This window comes from Nomascus leucogenys, chromosome 16 (assembly GCF_006542625.1).
Source record: "Nomascus leucogenys isolate Asia chromosome 16, Asia_NLE_v1, whole genome shotgun sequence".
In the NCBI taxonomy this organism is placed as follows: Eukaryota; Metazoa; Chordata; class Mammalia; order Primates; family Hylobatidae; genus Nomascus; species Nomascus leucogenys.
Genome location: NC_044396.1, coordinates 54054364 through 54075922, shown reverse-complemented (window position 1 = coordinate 54075922; position 21559 = coordinate 54054364). Strand labels below are relative to the sequence as shown.

General features: G+C 39.3%; 1 protein-coding gene across 3 annotated transcripts in view; it reads left to right on the top strand.

Annotated features, from left to right (window-relative positions):
- NCALD (neurocalcin delta) overlaps nt 1-21559 on the top strand; it is a 424053-nt gene that overhangs the window by 180607 nt on the left and 221887 nt on the right. For all 3 annotated transcript variants that reach the window (XM_030794975.1, XM_030794976.1, XM_030794977.1), the window contains exon 3: nt 4552-4601. The gene's annotated coding sequence lies outside the window, so the exon portion shown is untranslated. The remainder of the gene's footprint in view (nt 1-4551; nt 4602-21559) is intronic.

The window sequence follows — 21559 nt, the reverse complement described above, 5'->3', positions numbered from 1 at the left end:
TCTTTTGAATATATACTCAGTAATGGGATTGCTAGGTGAAATGGTAGTTCTGTTTTAAGAACTTTCTTAAAGTTTTTAATTCTTAAAGAATATTTCTTTGAGAAATCCCCAAGCTGTTTTCTTTTTTTTTTCCCTTTGAGACAAGGTGTCACTCTTTCACTTGAGCTGGAGTGCAGTGGCACAATCATGTCTCACTATAGCCTGGACCTCCTGGGCTCAAGTGATCTTCCCACTTCAGCCTCCCAAATCGTTGGGACTACAGGCATGCACCACCATACTCAGCTAATTTTTGTATTTTTTGTAGAGGTGGAGTTTTGCCATGTTGTTCAGGCTGGTCTTGAATTCCTGGGCTCAAGTGATCCGCCCACTTTGGCCTCCCGAAGTCCTGGGGCTACAGGCATGAGCCACCATGCCCAGCCCCAAACTGCTTTTCTATGGGGGTTGAACTAATCTATATTCCCACCAACAGTGTGTAAGCATTCCCTTTTCTTTGTAGCCTCTCCAGCATCTTTTGGTTTTTGACTTTTTAATAGTAGCCATTCTGACTGGTGTGAGATGGTATCCCATTGTGGTTTTGATTTGCATTTATCTGATAACTGATGATTTGAAGCATTTGAAGCATTTTTGCATGTTTGTTGGCTGCTTGTAGTTTTCTTTTGGGACATGTCTGTTCATGTTTTTTGCCTTTTTTTTTTTTTTTTTTTTTTGCTTGCCTGCTGAGTTTAAGCTCCTTATAGATTCTGGATATTAGACCTTTGTTGGATGCATAGTTTGCAAATATTTTCTTCCATTCTGTAGATTTTCTGTTTACTCTGTTGATAGTTTATTTTGCTGTGCAGAAGCTCTTTAGTTTAATTAGTTCTCATTTGTCAGTTTTTGTTTTTGTTGCAATTGCTTTTGAGGGCCTAGTCATAAATTCATTTCCAAGGCTGATGTCCAGAATGGTGTTTTCTAGGTTTTCTTCTAGGATTATTATAGTTTGAGGTCTTGCATCTAAATCTTTAATCCATCTTGAGTTAATTTTTTTATATGATGAAAGGTAGGGGTACAGTTTCATTCTTTTGCATGTGGCTAGGCTGCTATCTGAGCACCATTTTTTGAATAGGAAGTCCTTTCCCCGATGCTTATTTTTGTTGACTTTGTTGAAGATCAGATAGCTGTAGGTGTGCAGCTTTATTTCTGTGTTCTCTATTCTGTTCCATTGGTTTATGTGTCTGTTTTTGCACCAGTACCATACTGTTTTGGTGACTATAGCCGTATAGTATAGTTTGAAGTCAGATAACATGATGCCTCCAGCTTTGTTCTTTTTGCTTAGGATTGCTTTGGCTATTTGGGTTCCTTTTTGGTTCTATATAAATTTTAGAATTATAGAATTTGGTTCTATGTGAATTTCATTCATCGTTCTGTGAAAAATGATGTTGGTAGTTTGACAGGAATAGCATTGAATCTCTAGATTGCTTCGGGTAGTATGGCCAATTTAACAACATTGATCCTCCTAATTCATGAGCATGGAATGTTTTAACATTTGTTTGTGTCACCTCCGATATCTTTTGGCAATGTCTTGTAGTTTTCCTTGTAGAGATCTTTCACTTCCTTGGTTAGATGTTCTCCTAGGTATTTGTGTGTGTGTGTGTGTGTGTCTGTGTCTGTGTGTGTGTGTTTGTGGCTATTGTAAATGGGATTGTGTTCTTGATTTGGCCCTCAGCTTGAACATTGTTAGTGTATAGAAATGTGACTGATTTTTTACATTGATTTTGTATCCTGAAACTTTACTGAAGAAGTTTATCAGTTGCAGGAGCCTTTGGACAGAGTCTTTAGGGTTTTCTAGGTATAGAATCATATTCTCTGTGAAGAGAGATAGTTTGATTTCTTCTTTTCCTATTCGGATGCCTTTTAGTTCTTTCTCTTGCATGATTGCTCTGGCTAGGACTTCCAGTATTATTAATAGATTGAATAGGAGTGGTGGAAGTGGGCATACTTATCTTTTTCCAATTCTCAAGGGTAAGCCTTTTAGTTTTTGCCCCTTCAGTGTGATATTGGCTGTGGGTTTACCATAGATGGCTCTTAATATTTTGAGGTATGTTCTTTCAGTGCCTTGCTTCTTGAGGGTTTTTATCATGAAGAGATGTTGGATTTTATTAAAAACTTTTTGTGTTTATCAAGATGATCATATGGTTTTTGTTTTTAATTGTGTTTATGTGGTGACTCAAATTTATTGATTTGCGTATGTTGAACGAACTTTACACCTTAGGAATGAAGCCTACTTGATCATGGTGAATTAACTTTTTGATGTGCTGTTGGATTTAGTTTGCTAGTATTTTGTTGAAGATTTTTGCTTCTGTGTTTATCAGAGATACTAGCCGGTAGTTTTCTTTTTTGGTTGTTGTGTCTTTGCCAGGTTTTGGTATCAGAGTAATGCTGGCTTTGTAGAATCAGTTAGGGAGGAGTTCTTTCTCCTCGATTATTTGGAATAGTTTCAATAAAATTGGTACCAGCTCTTCTTTGTACATCTGGTAGAATTTGGCTATGAATCCATCTAGTCCTGAGGTTTTTTTTGATAGACAGGGTTTGTTTTAATTACTGCTTCAAGTTCAGAACTTGATGTTGGTCTGCTAAGGGTTTCAATTTCCTTCTAATTCAGCCTTAGGAAGTTGTGTGTTTCCAGGAATTTACCCATTTTCTCTAAATTTTCTAGTTAGTATGCATAGAATTGTTCATAATAGTCTCTGAGGATCTTTTGTATTTCTGTGGGATTCATTGTAATGTCATCTTTGTCATTTGTGATTGTGCTTATTTGTATCTTCTCTTTTTTCTTTGTTAATCTAGCTAATGGTCTATCAATCTTGTTTATCCTTTCAAAGAACCAACTTTTAGTTTTGTTGCTTCTTCGTATGAATTTTTGGGTCTCAACTTTGTTCATTTCTGCTCTGATTTTATTTATTTTCTTCTGCTAGATTTGGGGTTACTTTGCTCTTGTTTTTTTAGATCCTCTAGGTTTGATGTTAGATTGCTAATTTGAGATCTTTTTAAATTTTTGAGGTAGGTGTTTAGTGCTATAACTTTCCTCTGCTTTTGCAGAATCCCAGAGATGTTGGTGTGTTGAATCTCTGTTTCCACTTATTTCAAAGAATTTCTTGATTTCTGCTTTAATTTTATTGTTTACTGAAAGCCACTCAGAAGCAAGTTGTTAAATTTTCATGTAATTTTGCAATTTTGAGAGATCTTGGAGTTTATTTCTATTTTTATTGCACTATAATCTGAGAGTATGGTTGGTATGATTTTGATATTTTTAAATTTATTGAGACTTGCTTTACAGTTGAGCATGTGGTTAATCTTAGAGTATGTTTCATGTGCAGATGAGAAGAAGGTATATTCTATACTTGATGGATGGAGTATTCTGTAGATGTCTTTTAGTTCTCATTGGTCAAGTGTCAAATTTAAGTCCAGAAATTCTTTATTAGTTTTCTGCCTTGATGATCTGACAATGGAGTGTTAAAGCTCCCTACTATTATTGTGTGGCTGTGTGAGTCTTTTTGTAGGTCTAGAAGTACTTGTTTTATGAATCTGGGTAATGATGTTGGGTGCATATATATTTAGGATAGTTAAGTCTTCCTGTTTAATTGAACTTTTTATCATTACGTAATGCCCTTCTTTGTCCTTTTTTACTGTTGTTGGTGTTAAAATCTGTTTTATCAGATAAAAGAATAGCAACTCCTGCTTTTTTTTTTGTTTTGTTTTCTGTTTCCATGGTAGATCTTTCTCCAATCCTTTAATTTGAGCCTATGGGTCTCTTGAAGACAGCAGACAACTGGGCCTCATTCTTTTATCCAACTTGCGACTCTGTGCCTTTTAAGTGGGAACATTTAAACCACTTGCATTCAAGTAATAGTGATATCTAAGGTTTTGATCCTATCATAAGTTGTTAGCTGGTTGCTTTGTAGTTTCTATTTTGTAGTTGTTTTATAGTCTGTGGGCTATGTACTTAACAGTGCTTTTGTGGTAGCAAGTATCATTATTTTGTTTCCATGTTTAGAACTCTCTTAAGGATCTCTCATAAGGCTGGTCTAGTGGTAATGAATTCCCTTAGCACTTGCTTATCTGGAAAATATTTTATTTAATGTTCTTTTATGAAGCTTAATTTGGTGGGATAGTTCTTTTTTGAATATCCCTAAACTTTGATACATCTGGAAAGCAGCTCATCTGGTGCTTGCTCTGAACTGAAAATGAAGGCCCACATTCTTGGGTATTCCTTCACTTAACTCTCATATCTTCTTCCAAGGAGTTATAAATATTAACAAGAAGTCCATTCCAGGTTCCCCATTGTTTCAGTCTCTGCTTTCTTTTCTCAGGGAGTCCATTTTGCTGAACCTCACCTCCACTCCAACTTGCACTCTCTTTTCCAAAACACATTATTAACAAGTAGTAAATTATGTCATGGGATGTCAGTCTCCCAGTGTTCTGCCATTAAAATATGTGAGATAATGACCTCAGGACAAAGATTCCTTTAAGATATTTGTATTCACCATTATTTTTTTGCATGTTTTCTTTCAGATTATCTCAACTTTGGTCTCCTGGGACCACTCATTGGTGACAGTCAGAAAGTAAGTGTGCATTTAAAATTTTCTTCTTAGCTATAAATGGAAATCTCAGTGTTGTTCAGTGGTTTTCACAAGAGATGGTTCTGTTCAAATGTTTTATGAAGAATAGTAGCATAATGAATGGGAGTTTCATATATATAAAAGATACTAAAGCCCCTTCAAAAAATTTATAGAAATGATAAATAAATAGAAATGAAGTAAATAAGGTACTGCCTGCCTATCACCTTTGAATATTACTTATAGCATAATAAAGTATATTTGCAACCACTGAGTGGAGTAGTTTTTATATGGCACCTTCATCTCAGGCAGCTGCCAGAGTCTTCTCAAGGGGTACATTGCAACAGCCTCCTCCTTTATGTTATATTGGGTCATATTCCAAGAGGTATCTCAAATGGCATTAAGCACCAATTAACAGATATCAGATAGTCTGGCACCTAATGGGCACATAACAGATTTGTATTAGAGAATGAATGTGTGGGTGAATTAATTCATCAATTTGTGTGGCAGCTCTGCAAGGTCCTCACCACTGCAAGGCATTGTAGGGAGTTAGCTCCAAATCTAACTCCAATGTGGTTAGCTCCAAATGTGGATCAATATTGGGTCTGTCGGTGACTATCTGGGTGACTATGTAACACATCCAAATATCTGTTTCTTGGTTTTCTTGTCCATAAAATGGGACTAATACCACCTATTTTGTTGTTATGAGATTATTACAAGGATTAAATGATTAATATTTTCAAAGTGCTTAAAACAGTGACTGGCACGTGGCAATCACTGCGTACCTATTTCCCAGATCTTGGTTTCTAATACTGTTTTCCAATGAAATGAACCAGGGTTCCTTGGAGAAATGGCTGATTTGAGACTGTGGCAGGAAATATACAAGATGAGCCTGGAGCAACTTGTAGTGCCATAAAGTAAAGAAATGCGAAAAATAAAAATCCGCAATGATGGTTGTATGTGAAAAGGATACAGGACCCAATCGAAAGTACTTTCAATGTCCAAAGATGGAAAGTTCGAGCAAAGAAAGAAAGTTAGAATTAGGATATCACTTAAAGTACAAAATACATATCTATACTGATGTAAATACGTGATTGAATAAATAAATGGAAAGAACATGGAAGAGTTCCAAATAATGTATGTAAGATACTCTGCCTTTCAGGGGGTAAAGCATAACCGTCCCTGGGGGCTGCACAGAATGACTTTCTTTCAAAGAGTATAGTAAAGAAAGGGAGGGGAAAAAGTAACTTCACAATGGAGAAACCCGAGCAAACACTATCTCAAGCCAGGTGACTAAGGTTAAATCAGCAGTGACAGGTCACATTGGTAGTAGGTACCCTTGACACGATATGATGAGAAGGGCACTTTGCCTTTGTGATCTTCCTCCCCAAAATACTTGATCTAAGTCTAATCATGAGAAAAGCATAAGACAAATTCCAACAGAGCGACATGCCACAAAATATCTGACCAGTACTCCTCAAAGCTGTGAAGGTCATCAGAAACAACTGAAGTCTGAGAGATAGTCACAATCAAGAGAAGCCTAAGGAGACATGATGACTCAATGTAATGTGGGATCCTGGACCAAAAACAGGACGTTAGGTAAAAACTAAGAAAGTTTGACTAAAGTATGGAGTTTAATTCACAATAATGTATCAACATTGGTTCATCAAATGTGATAAATGTACCATGCTAATGTAAGATGTTAATATTTGGGAAAACTGGGTATGGGGTATACAAGAACTTTCTGTATTATCTTTATAATTCTGTAAATCTAAAACTGTTTGAAAATAAAACATTTATTTAAAAAACAGTTAAGTAGGCCAGGCACAGTGGTTCACGCCTGTAATCCTAGCACTTTGGGAGGCTGAGGCAGGCGGATCACATGAGGTTGGGAGTTCGAGACTAGCCTGGCCAACATGGAGAAGCCCCGTCTCTACTAAAAATACAAAATTAGCTGGGCATGGTGGCGCATGCCTGTAATCCCAGCTACTCAGGAGGCTAAGGTAGGAGAATTGTTTGAATCCAGGAGGCGGAGGTTGTGGTGAGCTGAGATTGTTCCCTTGCACTCCAGCCTGGGCAACAAGAGTGAAACTGTCTCAAAACAAGCAAAACAAAACAGTTAAGTAGACACACCAAAACCAAAAACAACAAAAACGAAAACAAACAAAAAAACTGGTTTGGCGGTATACCCTCCAATTTTTAAGTACCAAAATAAAATAATTTTGATATTTTGAAAAATGTTAAGTCCAATTCATTTGTGTTTCAAGACTCACTCATGGAGAATGATATTCCGCGTTCAAGTTTTGAATTGGATAAAGATATACACATGTATAAAGCATTCTGCTAGATTTCTGTCATCCTCAACAGCAGAAAGAAAATAATAATTGGCAAGTCAGAGCTTTTTTTCAAGAATGGCTGTTATTTGAGTTCAAAGTGGATTATGACGTGTCTTAGTTGTGTATTGCTACATAACAAATTGCCACAAATATAGTGACTTAAAACAATGAGTATTGTGCTCCATCTTCTTGGGTCAGGAGTCTGAGTGCAGCTTGGGCCTCTGCTTAGGGTCTTGGAAAGGTGTCATCAAGATCTTGACTGTGCTGTGTTCTTGTCTGGAGCTTGAGTTTTTTTCTTCTAAGCTCACGCAGTTGTTGGCAGAATCCAGCTGAGATTGTAGGACTGAGGTCCCCACTTTATTTCTGGAAGTCACCTGGGTCACTCTCATGTCCTAGGAATCACCCACAGCTTTTTCCCATGTGGCATCTCACATTCTTGTCACAACATGGAGGCTTATGCCTTCAACGTCTGCAGGAGAAACTCCCATTGCAGCCTGCTAAGGCATCAAGGCAGTGAAATATTCAATGAAGGCATTGGCTTTGCCATATTTCGTTTGCTGAAAATCAAGTCACAGGTCGTGCCTGCACTCTGTGGGAGGGGATTACGTAGGACATGACTCAGTGGGGATCACCTGAGGGTGTGTCCTCTACAATAGGGGAATTACAAAACAGACGCAAGTGGCTGGGCACTGGGACTCCACCACAGATGAGCAAACTAAAGGAGAGGCAAATCAGAAATGCTTGCTTCTTGCTTTCAAGCAAACTATAGCTCGAGGTAAATAAATAGGTTTCACCTCTTGCCCCCAACAAAGTTGTTAAAAAATACTCCTAAATACGCCTCAAAGTTATCAAGTGATAATTAGGATTATCTGAAGACGGAGGAGTCAGAGAAAAAGATTTGGAGACTGCTCATAAATACATCATCATTTCCCTGACTAATACTTTCTCTTTTTTAGTGAGGAAATTTGCACAAAAATATGTTCTCAACTCCATAGCAACAATGTCTATGCAACTTAATAACTCGTTTTATAAAAGTTCAAATAACATGATCTCATTTACAACTTTTCATGTTTTTTTTTAGTTTTAAAATTTTATTGTAAATTTCAATTTCCAATTATTTACATATAGTATCATAGTTGGTACTGGATAGATATACAACTGAGTTTTGCATTTTGTTTTTTTTTCTTTTTTCTTTTATTATTATTATACTTTAAGTTTTACGGTACATGTGCACAATGTGCAGGTTTGTTACATATGTATACATGTGCCATGTTGGTTTGCTGCACCCATTAACTAGTCATTTAGCATTAGGTATATCTCTAAATGCTATCCCTCCCTCCTCCCCCCACCCCACAACAGTCCCTGGAGTGTGATGTTCCCCTTCCTGTGTCCATGTGTTCTCGTTGTTCAATTCCCACCTATGAGTGAGAACATGTGGTATTTGTTTTTTTGTCCTTGTGATAGTTTGCTGAGAATAATGGTTTCCAGCTTCATCCATGTCCCTACAAAGGACATGAACTCATCATTTTTTATGGCTGCATAGTATTCCATGGTGTATATGTGCCACATTTTCTTAATCCAGTCTATCATTGTTGGACATTTAGGTTGGTTCCAAGTCTTTGCTATTGTGAATAGTGCCGCTATAAACATATGTGTGCATGTGTCTTTATAGCAGCATGATTTATAGTCCTTTGGGTATATACCCAGTAATGGGATGGCTGGGTCAAATGGTATTTCTAGTTCTAGATTCCTGAGGAATCGCCACACTGACTTCCACAATGGTTGAACTAGTTTACAGTCCCACCAACAGTGTAAAAGTGTTCCTATTTCTCCACATCCTCTCCAGCACCTGTTGTTTCCTGATTTTTTAATGATGGCCTTTCTAACTGGTGTGAGATGGTATCTCATTGTCGTTTTGATTTGCGTTTCTCTGATGGCTAGTGATGATGAGCATTTTTTCATGTGTCTGTTGGCTGCATAAATATCTTCTTTTGAGAAGTGTCTGTTCATATCCTTCGCCCACTTTTTGATGGGGTTGTTTGTTTCTTTCTTGTAAATTTGTTTGAGTTCATTGTAAATTCTGGATATTAGCCCTTTGTCAGATGAGTAGGTTGCAAAATTTTTCTCCCATTTTGTAGGTTGCCTGTTCACTCTGATGGTAGTTTCTTTTGCTGTGCAGAAGCTCTTTAGTTTAATTAGATCTCATTAGTCAATTTTGGCTTTTGTTGCCATTGCTTTTGGTGTTTTAGACATGAAGTCCTTGACCATGCCTATGTCCTGAATGGTATTGCCTAGGTTTTCTTCTGGGGTTTTTATGGTTTTAGGTCTAACATGTAAGTCTTTAATCCATCTTGAATTAATTTTTGTATAAGGTGTACGGAAGGGATCCAGTTTCAGCTTTCTACATATGGCTAGCCAGTTTTCCCAGCACCATTTATTAAATAGGGAATCCTTTCCCCATTGCTAGTTTTTGTCAGGTTTGTCAAAGATCAGATAGTTGTAGATATGTGGCATTATTTCTGAGGGCTCTGTTCTGTTCCATTGATCTATATCTCTGTTGTGGTACCAGTACCATGCTGTTTTGGTTACTGTAGCCTTGTAGTATAGTTTGAAGTCAGGTAGCGTGATGCCTCTAGCTTTGTTCTTTTGGCTTAGGATTGACTTGGCGATGCAGGCTCTTTTTTGGTTCCATATGAACTTTGAAGTAGTTTTTTCCAATTCTGTGAAGAAAGTCATTGGTAGCTTGATGGGGATGGCATTGAATCTATAAATTACCTTGGGCAGTATGGCCATTTTCACGATGTTGATTCTTCCTACCCATGAGCATGGAATGTTCTTCCATTTGTTTGTATCCTCTTTTATTTCATTGAGCAGTGGTTTGTAGTTCTCCTTAAAGAGGTCCTTCACATCCCTTGTAAGTTGGATTCCTAGGTATTTTATTCTCTTTGAAGCAATTGTGAATGGGATTTCCCTCATAATTTGGCTCTGTGTTTGTCTGTTATTGGTGTGTAAGAATGCTTGTGATTTTTGTACACTGATTTTGTATCCTGAGACTTTGCTGAGGTTGCTCATCAGCTTGAGATTTTGGGCTGAGATGATGGAGTTTTCTAGATATACAATCATGTCATCTGCAAACAGGGACAATTTGACTTTTTCTTTTCCTAATTGAATACCCTTTATTTCCTTCTCCTGCCTGATTGCCCTGGCCAGAACTTCCAACACTATGTTGAAAAGGAGTGGTGAGAGAGGGCATCCCTGTCTTGTGCCCATTTTCAAAGGGAATGCTTCCAGTTTTTGCCCATTCAGTATGATATTGGCTGTGGGTTTGTCATAGATAGCTCTTATTATTTTGAGATATGTCCCATCAAAACCTAATTTATTGAGAGTTTTTAGCATGAAGCATTGTTGAATTTTGTCAAAGGCCTTTTCTGCATCTATTGAGATAATCATGTGGTTTTTGTCTTTGGTTCTGTTTATATGCTGATTACATTTATTGATTTGCATATGTTGAACCAGCCTTGCATCCCAGCTATGAAGCCCACTTGATCATGGTGGATAAGCTTTTTGATGTGCTGCTGGATTCGGTTTGCCAATATTTTATTGAGGATTTTTGCATCGATGTTCATCAAGGATATTGGTCTAAAATTCTCTTTTTTGGTTGTGTCTCTGCCAGGCTTTGGTATCAGGATGATGCTGGCCTCATAAAATGAGTTAGGGAGGATTCCCTCTTTTTCTATTGATTGGAATAGTTTCAGAAGGAATGGTACCAGCTCCTCTTTGTACCTCTGGTAGAATTCGGCTGTGAATCCATCTGGTCCTGGACTTTTTTTGGTTGTTAAGCTATTGATTATTGCCTCAATTTCAGATCCTGTTATTGGTTTATTCAGAGATTCAGCTTCTTCCTTGTTTAGTCTTGGCAGGATGTATGTGTCGAGGAATTCATCCATTTCTTCTAGATTTTCTAGTTTATTTGCGTGTTTATACGCTGATGGTAGTTTGATGGTAGTTTATATTTCTGTGGGATCGGTGGTGATATCCCCTTTATCATTTTTTATTGCGTCTATTTGCTTCTTCTCTCTTTTCTTCTTTATTAGTCTTGCTAGTGGTCTATCAATTTTGTTGATCTTTTCAAAAAACCAGCTCCTGTGTGCATTAATTTTTTGAAGGGTTTTTTGTGTCTCGATTTCCTTCAGTTCTGCTCTGATTTTAGTTATTTCTTGCCTTCTGCTAGCTTTTGAATGTGTTTGCTCTTGGTTTTCTAGTTCTTTTTTTTTTTTTTTTTTTTTGAGACAGACTCTCGCTCTGTCGCCCAGGCTGGAGTGCAGTGGTGCAATCTCGGCTCACTGCAAGCTCCGCCTCCTGGGTTCACGCCTGGCTGGTACTGGTTGTTCCTTTCCATGTTTAGTGCTTCCTTCAGGAGCTCTTTTAGGGCAGGTCTGGTGGTGACAAAATCTCTCAGCATTTGTTTGTCTGTAAAGTATTTTATTTCTCCTTCACTTATGAAGCTTAGTTTGGCTGGATATGAAATTCTGGATTGAAAATTCTTTTCTTTAAGAATGTTGAATGTTGGTGCCCACTCTCTTCTGGCTTGTAGAGTTTCTGCCAAGAAATCAGCTGTTAGTCTGATGGGCTTCCCTTTGTGGGTAACCCGACCTTTCTCTCTGGCTGCTCTTAACATTTTTTCCTTCATTTCAACTTTGGTGAATCTGACAATTATATGTCTTGGAGTTGCTCTTCTCGAGGAGTATCTTTGTGGGATTCTCTGTATTTCCTGAATTTGAATGTTGGCCTGCCTTGCTAGATTGGGGAAGTTCTCCTGGATAATATCCTGCAGAGTGTTTTCCAACTTGGTTCCATTCTCCCCGTCACTTTCAGGTACACCAGTCATACATAGATTTGGTCTTTTCACATAGTCCCATATTTCTTGGAGACTTTGTTCATTTCTTTTTATTCTTTTTTCTCTAAACTTCTCTTCTCGCTTCATTTCATTCATTTTGTCTTCCATCACTGATACCCTTTCTTCCAGTTGATCACATAGGCTACTGAGGCTTCTGCATTCTTCACATAGCTCTCCTGCCTTGGTTTTCAGCTCCATCAGGTCCTTTAAGGACTTCTCTGTATTGGTTATTCTAGTTATCTATTCGTCTAATTTTTTTTCAAAGCTTTTAACTTCTTTTCCATTGGTTCCTTCTGTAGCTCAGAGTAGTTTGATCGTCTGAAGCCTTCTTGTCTCAACTCATCAAAGTCATTCTTCATCCAGCTTTGTTCCATTGCTGGTGAGGAGCTGCGTTCCTTTGGAGGTGGGGAGGCACTCTGCTTTTTAGAGTTTCCAGTTTTTCTGCTCTGTTTTTCTCCCATCTTTGTGGTTTTATCTACCTTTGGTCTTTGATGATGTTGATATACAGATGGGTTTTTGGTCTGGATGTCCTTTCTGTTTGTTAGTTTTCCTTCTAACAGGCAGGACCCTCAGCTGCAGGTCTGTTGGAGTTTGCTAGAGGTCCACTCCAGACCCTGTTTGCCTGGGTATCAGCAGCAGAGGCTGCAGAACAGCGGATATTGGTGAACCGCAAATGCTGCTGCCTGATCGTTCCTCTGGAAGTTTTGTCTCAGAGGAGTACCCTGCCGTGTGAGGTGTCAGTCTGCCCCTACTGGGGGGTGCCTCCCAGTTAGGCTACTCGGGGGTCATGGACCCACTTGGGGAGGCAGTCTGCCCATTCTCAGATCTCAAGCTGCATGCTGGGAGAACCACTACTCTTTTCAAAGCTGTCAGAGAGGGACATTTATGTCTGCAGAGGTTACTGCTGTCTTTTTGTTTGTCTGTGCCCTGCCCCCAGAGGTGGAGTCTACAGAGGCAGGCAGGCCTCTTTGAGCTGTGGTGGGCTCCACCCAGTTCGAGCTTCCTGGCCACTTTGTTTACCTAATCAAACAACTAACTGGGCAATGGCAGGCGCCCCTCCCCCAGCCTCGCTGGCGCCTTGCAGTTTGATCTCGGACTGCTGTGCTAGCAACGAGCGAGACTCCGTTGGCGTAGGACCCTCTGAGCCAGGTGCAGGATATAATCTCCTGGTGTGCCGTTTTTTAAGCCCTTTGGAAAAGCGCAGTATTAGGGTGGGAGTGACCCGATTTTCCAGGTGCCATCTGTCACCCCTTTCTTTGACTAGGAAAGGGAATTCCCTGACCCCTTGTGCTTCCTGGGTGAGGTGATGCCTCGCCCTGCTTCGGCTCATGCACGGTGCACTGCACCCACTGTCCTGTACCTACTGTCTGGCACTCCCCAGTGAGATGAACCCGGTACCTCAGATGGAAATGCAGAAATCACCCGTCTTCTGCGTGGCTCATGCTGGGAGCTGTAGACCGGAGCTGTTCCTTTTCAGCCATCTTGGCTCCTCTCCCTGACTTAATTTTTTTTCATTTTTGAGTTTCAGTTTTTTTAATGCTTGTGTTTTAAAATTCTGCCTGCCAATAATTATTAATACAATGATACTGTTTAGTTTTTTTATATTTTACATGATGTTTGTAAATTTTATATTTTAAATGTATTCAATATTTATTTTCACTAATTTCTTTTTATGAGTTCTGCATCCTTTTCTTATAAAATATGAATTACAAAAATACTGGCATGGCCATTTTGCTCCAGCATTGTAATCACTACCCAGATTTTTAGGACCTCAAAAATATATATTTTTCCTGATTGTTCTTTATAACACTTAACTCTCTAGAAATCCTTATATTTAGGTATCTGAAGTGCATTTGCCAAGTTTCTGCTTGCATCTGGAAATAAAGCACAAGATCCCTTATTAGACCTTGTGTCTAACTGTGAGTTTGGATCATGTCATCATTGTGTCTATGAATATCCACAGAGGTTACTACAAACCTCTTAGGGGACTGAACCAGAAACCTTTGCTGTTTATGTCTCAGATATGCAGCCACCATGAAGAAAGCAGGTAACCCGTGGAAACACAGCTCATTAGTAGCCAAGATGAAATGAAAAGGAAATATATACTGCAGTAATTTAATTAAGAAACTCACAAGAGGGGCTGGGCATGGTGGCTCATACCTGTAATCCCAGCACTTTGGGAGGCCGAGGTGGCAGATCACTTGTGATCAGGAGTTCGAGACCAGCCTGGCCAACATGGTGAAACCCCATCTCTACTGAAAATACAAAAATTAGCTGGGCATGGTGGTGTCTGCCTGTAGTCCCAGGTACTAGGGAGCCTGAAGTGGAAGGATCACTTGAACCCAGGGGGCAGAGGTTGCAGTGAGCCGAGATCACGCCATTGCACTCCAACCTGGGTGACAGAGTCTCAAAAAAAAAAAAAAAAAAAAGAGAAAAGAAATTCACAGGAGGAAGGATTTCCTGTGGCCCCCTTCTCCCCCTCTTCTCCTCTTTTTTTTTTCAAGTCTCTACATGCCTATATTTTTCTTTTCTCTACTCATTCACAATAAGCCTTAGGCTGTAGCTACTGGTTCCTCTTATGCCAACGGGTACAAAGGATTGTTATTTAGCATTGTGAGAATGGGATCACCTGTACTATTGGTAAAATAACTAATTTAGCAGATAAAGGTCAGAGCTTACCTGCTTCCTTCTTTCCTCCTTGGGGTTGTTTTCTTTGTAGGAATTAAATAAAGGGGTCTTTTTTGAAAATAGGAAGTAGATTAGAGTAAATAGAAGTAACCTTTCCTGTTTGTGAAGGAGGCATTCAGTGAAAGCTCAGAGCAAGTGCATTTATCTTTAGCTGGAAGGTCATAGAGCAAAGTGATTCTTGATCCGGGCTAAATTCATGGAAAGCCTTAGGATTTCTCAAGGTCGTTGCCCTGTGGTGGTCATCAGAGCTCTTTCTCATGGTGTTAACTGAGCTTCACTAGGGATTTAGGTTTGCCTAGTGGTTTTATGAGATATATTTGCCGTGTATCTTAATATAGAAATCTGGTACACTCACCTTTTACCAAAATTCTGGATCTATTTATTATGTGAATAGAACAACCACTAGATCTTTTTGTCAAAAGAGCTGGGTTTATTTTGAAGTAATGCATTTTATAAATAGTATCTTTGTACATTATATCTGTCTTTCCATTTTATTTCTAGACCATCCTAACATCCTTTCTGTATTACAGTGATTAAATCCACATTGGATGATTTCCTTATTAGGGAGTGCCTAGGTAGCACGTGGCTGTGGCAGTCTGGGAAGACAGACATTCACCAACTCATTTGTTATTTCTCTTTATTTGGTACTATTCTTGGGGCCCTGTGTCCCTGAAATTACCTCCTCTCATTCTGAGCTCTCCTTTTCTGGGATTTCCTATTAAATATGTATTCTGTATTTGGTCATTCCCGGTCTTATTTACCTATTGTTTGCTAGTGATACTTTTTCTCTCCAGACACTGTAAGCTCTTGGAGGGCAAGGTCCTGCCTTCTTGTCTTTTATGCCATCACAGTACTTGGCGACCTCAGCACTCGATGCCCACCTGCCACCATCCCTCATACCTCCTTCTCTCACATCAGGTCAAAACACTGTTTCCTCAAGTCAAGTAAAAACTTACGTACCTTCCATTTGCCCTGCCCCATGCTCAAGGCCACAGAGATGGGGCCAGCCAAGCAAAACTTCCACAGCTGTCCTAGAACCTCCTACCCTCTTCTCAGGACCACTTTTCCCATCTCAGAGGTCCTAGGCTCCTTTCTAGGCATTTCTCCTGTGTCTCATTCTCTGACATCTTTATCCTCACTAAGGTCTCAGTGCAGGATTGCCCCCCTATAGCAATCATGTTCTAAGAGAGCGATCCTGAAGACTAGAAAGACTTCAGGCCCAAAATAATGCACTCCCAGTGGTGAAATTCTAGGCACCATGATAGGCAATGGTGGAGACATTTTTAACCCATCCTTGTCCAGCCTCCCTTAAATCACATCACACAGGTAGATGCATACGTTGCTTGCTGTGGGTCTACCCTGTCTAGGAACTATTAAAAAACAGAAATGTTGATCTCTGTTCTTAAGGTGTAAATAACCTAGCAGGGGTGTTACACTAAACATGCCTGTGGAGAAAGATGAATGTACTGCTTAAGAGGTGTTCTAATCACATAATCCTGGGTTCTCACCTCTATACTAGCTGTTTAGCCTTGGGCAAGTTTCTGAAAATTTCAGAGGCTCATTTTCTTTATGGATAACACTGGGATAAGAAAGCCTATTCTAGATGGTTATGAAAATTCAATGAGATATATAATATAATTGAATATCCACATATTATATATCATATATATATAATATAATGAGATATCTCATATAATTATATGAGATAGTATATGAGATAATTTATGCAATTCTTGGTATATAGTAAATAGCATGACACTTGCGCCATCAGTAAACTTGAGGAAGGCAGTGTGGAAGTCTGAGGCTGAGAACAGGAGTGTGGAGCAAGGCAGTGATGAAGGTGGAGGAGGCTGGAGGGATTCACAGGAGGGCATTTCTTTGCTTCATGGGAAGCACTAAGTGTTGTCCAATATCTGTGCCTGCACAGGGTGGATACTTCATCCTTTGATCAATTCTTGGAAGCAACCTGCTGAGGTGTGCTGAAAAGTATGAGTGGAACCTGTCAAAAGACAAAATTACAATTGTAGTCGAAACATTGAATTGGCTTTTATTTGTGATTTTAGACTCAGGCACCATCTCATTCTATAAAATAGAATGGGTGCTCTGATGGGCTCAACAAGAGGGGGCTTATAGGCAGTAAAAGGCGGAAGAAAGCAGAAACAGGGAACAAAAAGCAGATCAGTCATTTCAAAGACCACCTTGAAAAAGGTCACTTTCCTTATAGAGTTAAAACAGAGGGGACTTCTTTATTATGCTGGCTCAGGTAAACTGGGCCTCTTCTGATTGGTTGCTATGAATCTCTTGATTTTTGGAAAACTGGCCCATTTCAAAGTTCAGTGTGATGATGTGGCACTTAGCACAAGTGACTCCATTTTGATTTGGTCTGGTCTGTTGGGGCCTAGTGCAGCAGCCTAATCCAAAATAATGACCTTCCCTAAATTTTTGTTTAATAAACCCATGCACATTATCACTTTATAGCTCGAGGGATAAAGGTAGCTTCCTCTCTTATTGTAGCTGTTTATTTCTAAGTCTGTCTCCTCCATTGGACTATGTGGACCTCAAAGCAGGGATCTGACAGTTCATTCCTGTTATCTTCAGGTCATGAGTATAAGTACATGCTCAGTGCTTAATAATTGGTAGAGTTATTGAAAGGGTATAAGATGCAGGAGTTTTATTGCATGAAGTCTTCTAACAACACCAGTGATCAAATGATGCATTTACTAAGACTTAGTACAAGGATGTGAACATATTTTTACTGCATGCAAGAACATGGTTCCGTGAAATGAAAGATGGAAATATTGTGATTTGTGGTTCTCCAAAACAACATTGTTTGTGAGGTCAGAGGAGAAAAAATATGTGACTTAAGAAAGTTGCAACAGCCTTGAAAATGCTGGGTTTGCTGCTTGATGAGAAAAAAAACCAAACAACACCCTCCCCCCAAACTCCCAAGCACATAAAACTGGAAGAAGAGCCTGTGTAAAATCAAGCCGGATGCCAAAAGGGACGGGTTGGCAGATTGGAATGGATTATTGCGAATTCCTGCAGACACCTGGCATGTGATTTAACACTTCTCTGAGCTTTTGTTTTTCCATGCTATTTGGGGCTGAATTTATTCCTATCTTATTGTCCTTGTCAAAAGCAATGATTTTTTAAAAGGCTGTATATTTTCTTTCCATTCTTGTTTACACCTTGCTATCCTGCTGTTTACGAGATTGGTCTCTCACGCTCTGCCTGGGGTGTTTTCTATTCTTGTGTAGTTAAAATTGCCAGAGGAGTTTTTTGAGCTGCTCTATTTTAAAGAATGGGGGGAGCCCTGCTGCCTTGTGGAATCCCAGCATGGCATGGCATCTCCCCAATAAAAGAGGCACGTAGCTATTATGAACTTGTGACCAACTGTGAAACTTTACACATTCAAGTATTTTAAATGCTTGAAAGTTCCTGCTGTGCATCTTGTTACAGAGATGTAATACCTGTACAATGAGACGTGCTTCTCACATGGGTTGATGACTCCTTGGAAGTTGCCTGGAGAAGGATGAAATGTAATTTCTTTCCAAAGTGGAGCACTTGCCATCTTCTCCCTAGCACTGGGTTGGAAATAATGTTCTATTGCCTCCTGTCCCATCCCCTCGGTGGGTTGTCATAATTAAATGAAATGATGGATGCAAAGTCCTTTAGCCACTAGGCACTTAGTAGGAATTTAATAAAATATACTAAGTGCCACTATTTTATTAAATAAAAAATTATTTAATAAAATATTTAATACAATAATAAAATTTATTCAATTATTTAATAACATAAAATAATAAAATTTAATAAACCTCATATTTTATTGTCTCCCTTTAACATATTATGTCTCTCTTTAACATATCCTTTAAGAAGTGGCTCTAGAGAGTATGGCACAAGAGTTTCTACATGTTTCAAATTTACCTGCATATAGGGTGGATCCAAGTAAGTGAAAATGGCATCAAAGTAGCCAAGAGGAAAGATCTAGTCCAAAGGGAACATTAAATAGCTGCATGTAATTCTCCAAAATGGGCATAGACGTTGACGATGATGACGAGGTTATTGCAGGGCTGAGAGTAGAGAAGGTGAGTAGGACATTTGCTTTTGTGCAAAATTAGAAGGTGCCAAAATCTCCATAATCAAAATAAATAGCACTTAGCACAATGTTTTTCAAAAATCAAATGCAAAACATCCACAATGGACAAAGATCAACATTTTAAATAAAGATAGGATCAATAACAGTGCTGTGCAGAGTCACATTGGAATCCAGGGCAAAAGAAAAAATCAGTAATAGCGAATCTGTGTTAATTTAAAATGTTGATATTTTATTCATCATGAATGTCTTCATTCATTTTGATTTTCTTTAAAACATTGCATTAAAATATTACTTATGTAGATTTATGCTTTTATGGCACCACCTTAAATCTTGCGCCTAAAAGCAGGCTGCTCACCTATCTGGCCTCTCCGTGCCCTTGCCCTGGGGTGATGTCCACTATGCTGGGAGGAAAGTCCCAAAGCGGCCTTCAAATATCCACTCCTTATTTTCTCTTGACCCACTCTGTAGTCCTGAGTTAGTTTAACTATGATCTCATGAAAAGACTATACCAACTGAAATTCTGATGTTTTTCCCAATCAAGTGACTGCAATGAAAGGTATAGTTTGGAAGGAAAACAAAGTAAATCATTAATCAGAAGCTTGGTTTAGGCTGGGGTCAGCAAACGGTGGCTGGCATCCTGGCTGGCTGCTTTGCAGGTAAAGTTTTATAGGCACACAGGCCCACCCATTTGTTTTTGTGTCAACCATGGCTGTTTCTGTGCCTCAATGGCAAAGCTGAGTCATCATTGCAACCAGAGACCGAACGGTATACAAAGCCAAAAATATTTACCATGTGGCCTGTTGCAGAAAGAGGTTGCAGGCTTCTGATTTAGGTTATTAAAGCACTCAGATGTTCTTGGATCAGAATGTAGTTTTGGCAGTGATTTCGAACTTCCATTTGTTTGAAGATTATATATCAGAAAATTCAAGCATGTTTACAAAGAATCATCTGTAAGAAGTGAGGGAAATGGGGGAAGGGATTAGAGTTCAAAAAGTAAATCGAGAGAAGCAGCAGGTGTGGTCTGTGTCTGTCCCTGCCCTGTGGAGTTCCATCAGGGCCCAGCTGTGATTTGACATCATAGAAATATTACATACTTACATGAACTTGACATCACCTATAATTGACGGTAAGCAAACAGTGAGTTTGTGAAAAACTGCATTCATCTGCATAAATGAATCACATAAATGATTCATGGATTTAATTACTTCATTCTGTTAATGTGGTCAATTTCAAATTGACTTACTTCACTAATTCAGCAAGCATTTATGGAGCATCTATTTATGCAGAAACTGTATGAGTCTCCTTCAAAGTAGTCTACATCTAAGTCTGAGTGTCAGCAAATAGAGATAGGGAGGCCCTGGAATCATATTCTGATGCTCCTTGAATTTGGGGTGCATAGAGGAGACCACAGGGAGAGAAGAGGAGAAAGAAAGCTCATTGAAGGTTCTGGATGCTGGCTAGGGAGCTTCAACTTTAACCAGTAGCCAGTCAGAAGCTTCCTTTATCAAGGGAGTGGCATGGCCACATCTGCACTTTAATTAGGACGTTAATTGAGTGGTGGTGTGTGGAGGGGTAGAGGGTGGATGTAAGTAGAAGTTGGGGGACTAGTCGGAAGGCAATTTAAATAGTGTGGGATGGTTTGTAGACATACAGAAATGACAAAGACCTCAAGTCAGTGGCATCCATGGAAATGGAAGGAAAGACATATCTGAGAGAATGTTGGTTAGGGTAAAACCAACAAGTGCTCAGCCACTTGCTGAGGTTGGCCTCCTGAATTTGGAGTTGAAGTGATTGGGAGGCTGGAGAAGGGAAGAAATAGAGAGTCCAGATAGAAAAGCAAGTAGGGGGGTCAAAAAAATATCCCCAGGGAAAAGAGAAATACACCAGAGAGAGAGAGAGAGAGGAGAGGAGAGAGATTGGTGCTAGAAATAAAGATTTGGGAATTATCTGAGAAAAGATAATCATAGAAGCCATGGCATAGAAAACATCAACAAGGGAAGAAGTTAGAGAATGGAGAGGAGCTCTGAAGAAACAACTATGGTAGGATTGTCAAATTAAAAAATGGGAAGCTCGGTTAACACTGAATTTCAGATCAACAAAGAATAAAATTTTAGTGTAAGAATGTTCCATGCAATATAAAAATTATTCATTATTGATCTGAAATTTAAATTTAATTGGGCTTTCTGTATCTTTTTTTGCTAAATGTGGCCACCTTTGATTGTGGGGATTACTCTCATTTATGGGATGGGCAAAAGAGGAGGAAACTGGAAGAGTCTAGGAATGGACAGATAGGTCCCAGGAGCACCAGGATGTTGCACTACCACAGAATCAAAGGGCAGAGTGGGTTTCAGAAGGGTGGAACAGAAAGCTCAAAGCCATTGCATTTGGCAACCTGGAAATCAGTAGGGACCTTGCAGGAAGCAGAGAGAGGTCTGTCTGCAATAGATTGAGTAAATATAGGAAGAGTGATGAAAATAATCAGTTAGACCCTTCTTTTGGGATGCATGACGGAGAAGAGGAGAGAGATAGAATTGTAAAGGGTAATAAAATAGAAGGAAGGCTTGTAGAATCACAGAGGCGGAGGCTGTTTTCTAGCCTTGGGGAAGGAGCCCAGAGAGATGGTATCCTGAAGATGTAAGAGGGGTGGTGGTGAAGGGATGGAGTGAGATGTGGATGATGCTGGAGGGGAGACCAGGATATAAACGGAGAGATTAACCTTTCCATGAAGGATGCTCCCTCTTTATTGGAGTCATGAAGGAAGGAAGGGGGGAGATGGGAAAAGATGTGGTGATTTTGAGAGTAGGGAAGGAAGACCTTTTATTTCTTTTTGCTTTCAGACTGTGCTATAAGAGTGCATGATATAAAGGAGGGATTAGGGGAGCGGAGGAGAGGGAACTCAGGCTCAAAATACTCCTTCTTTGCAGATTGCACAGGACAGATATGA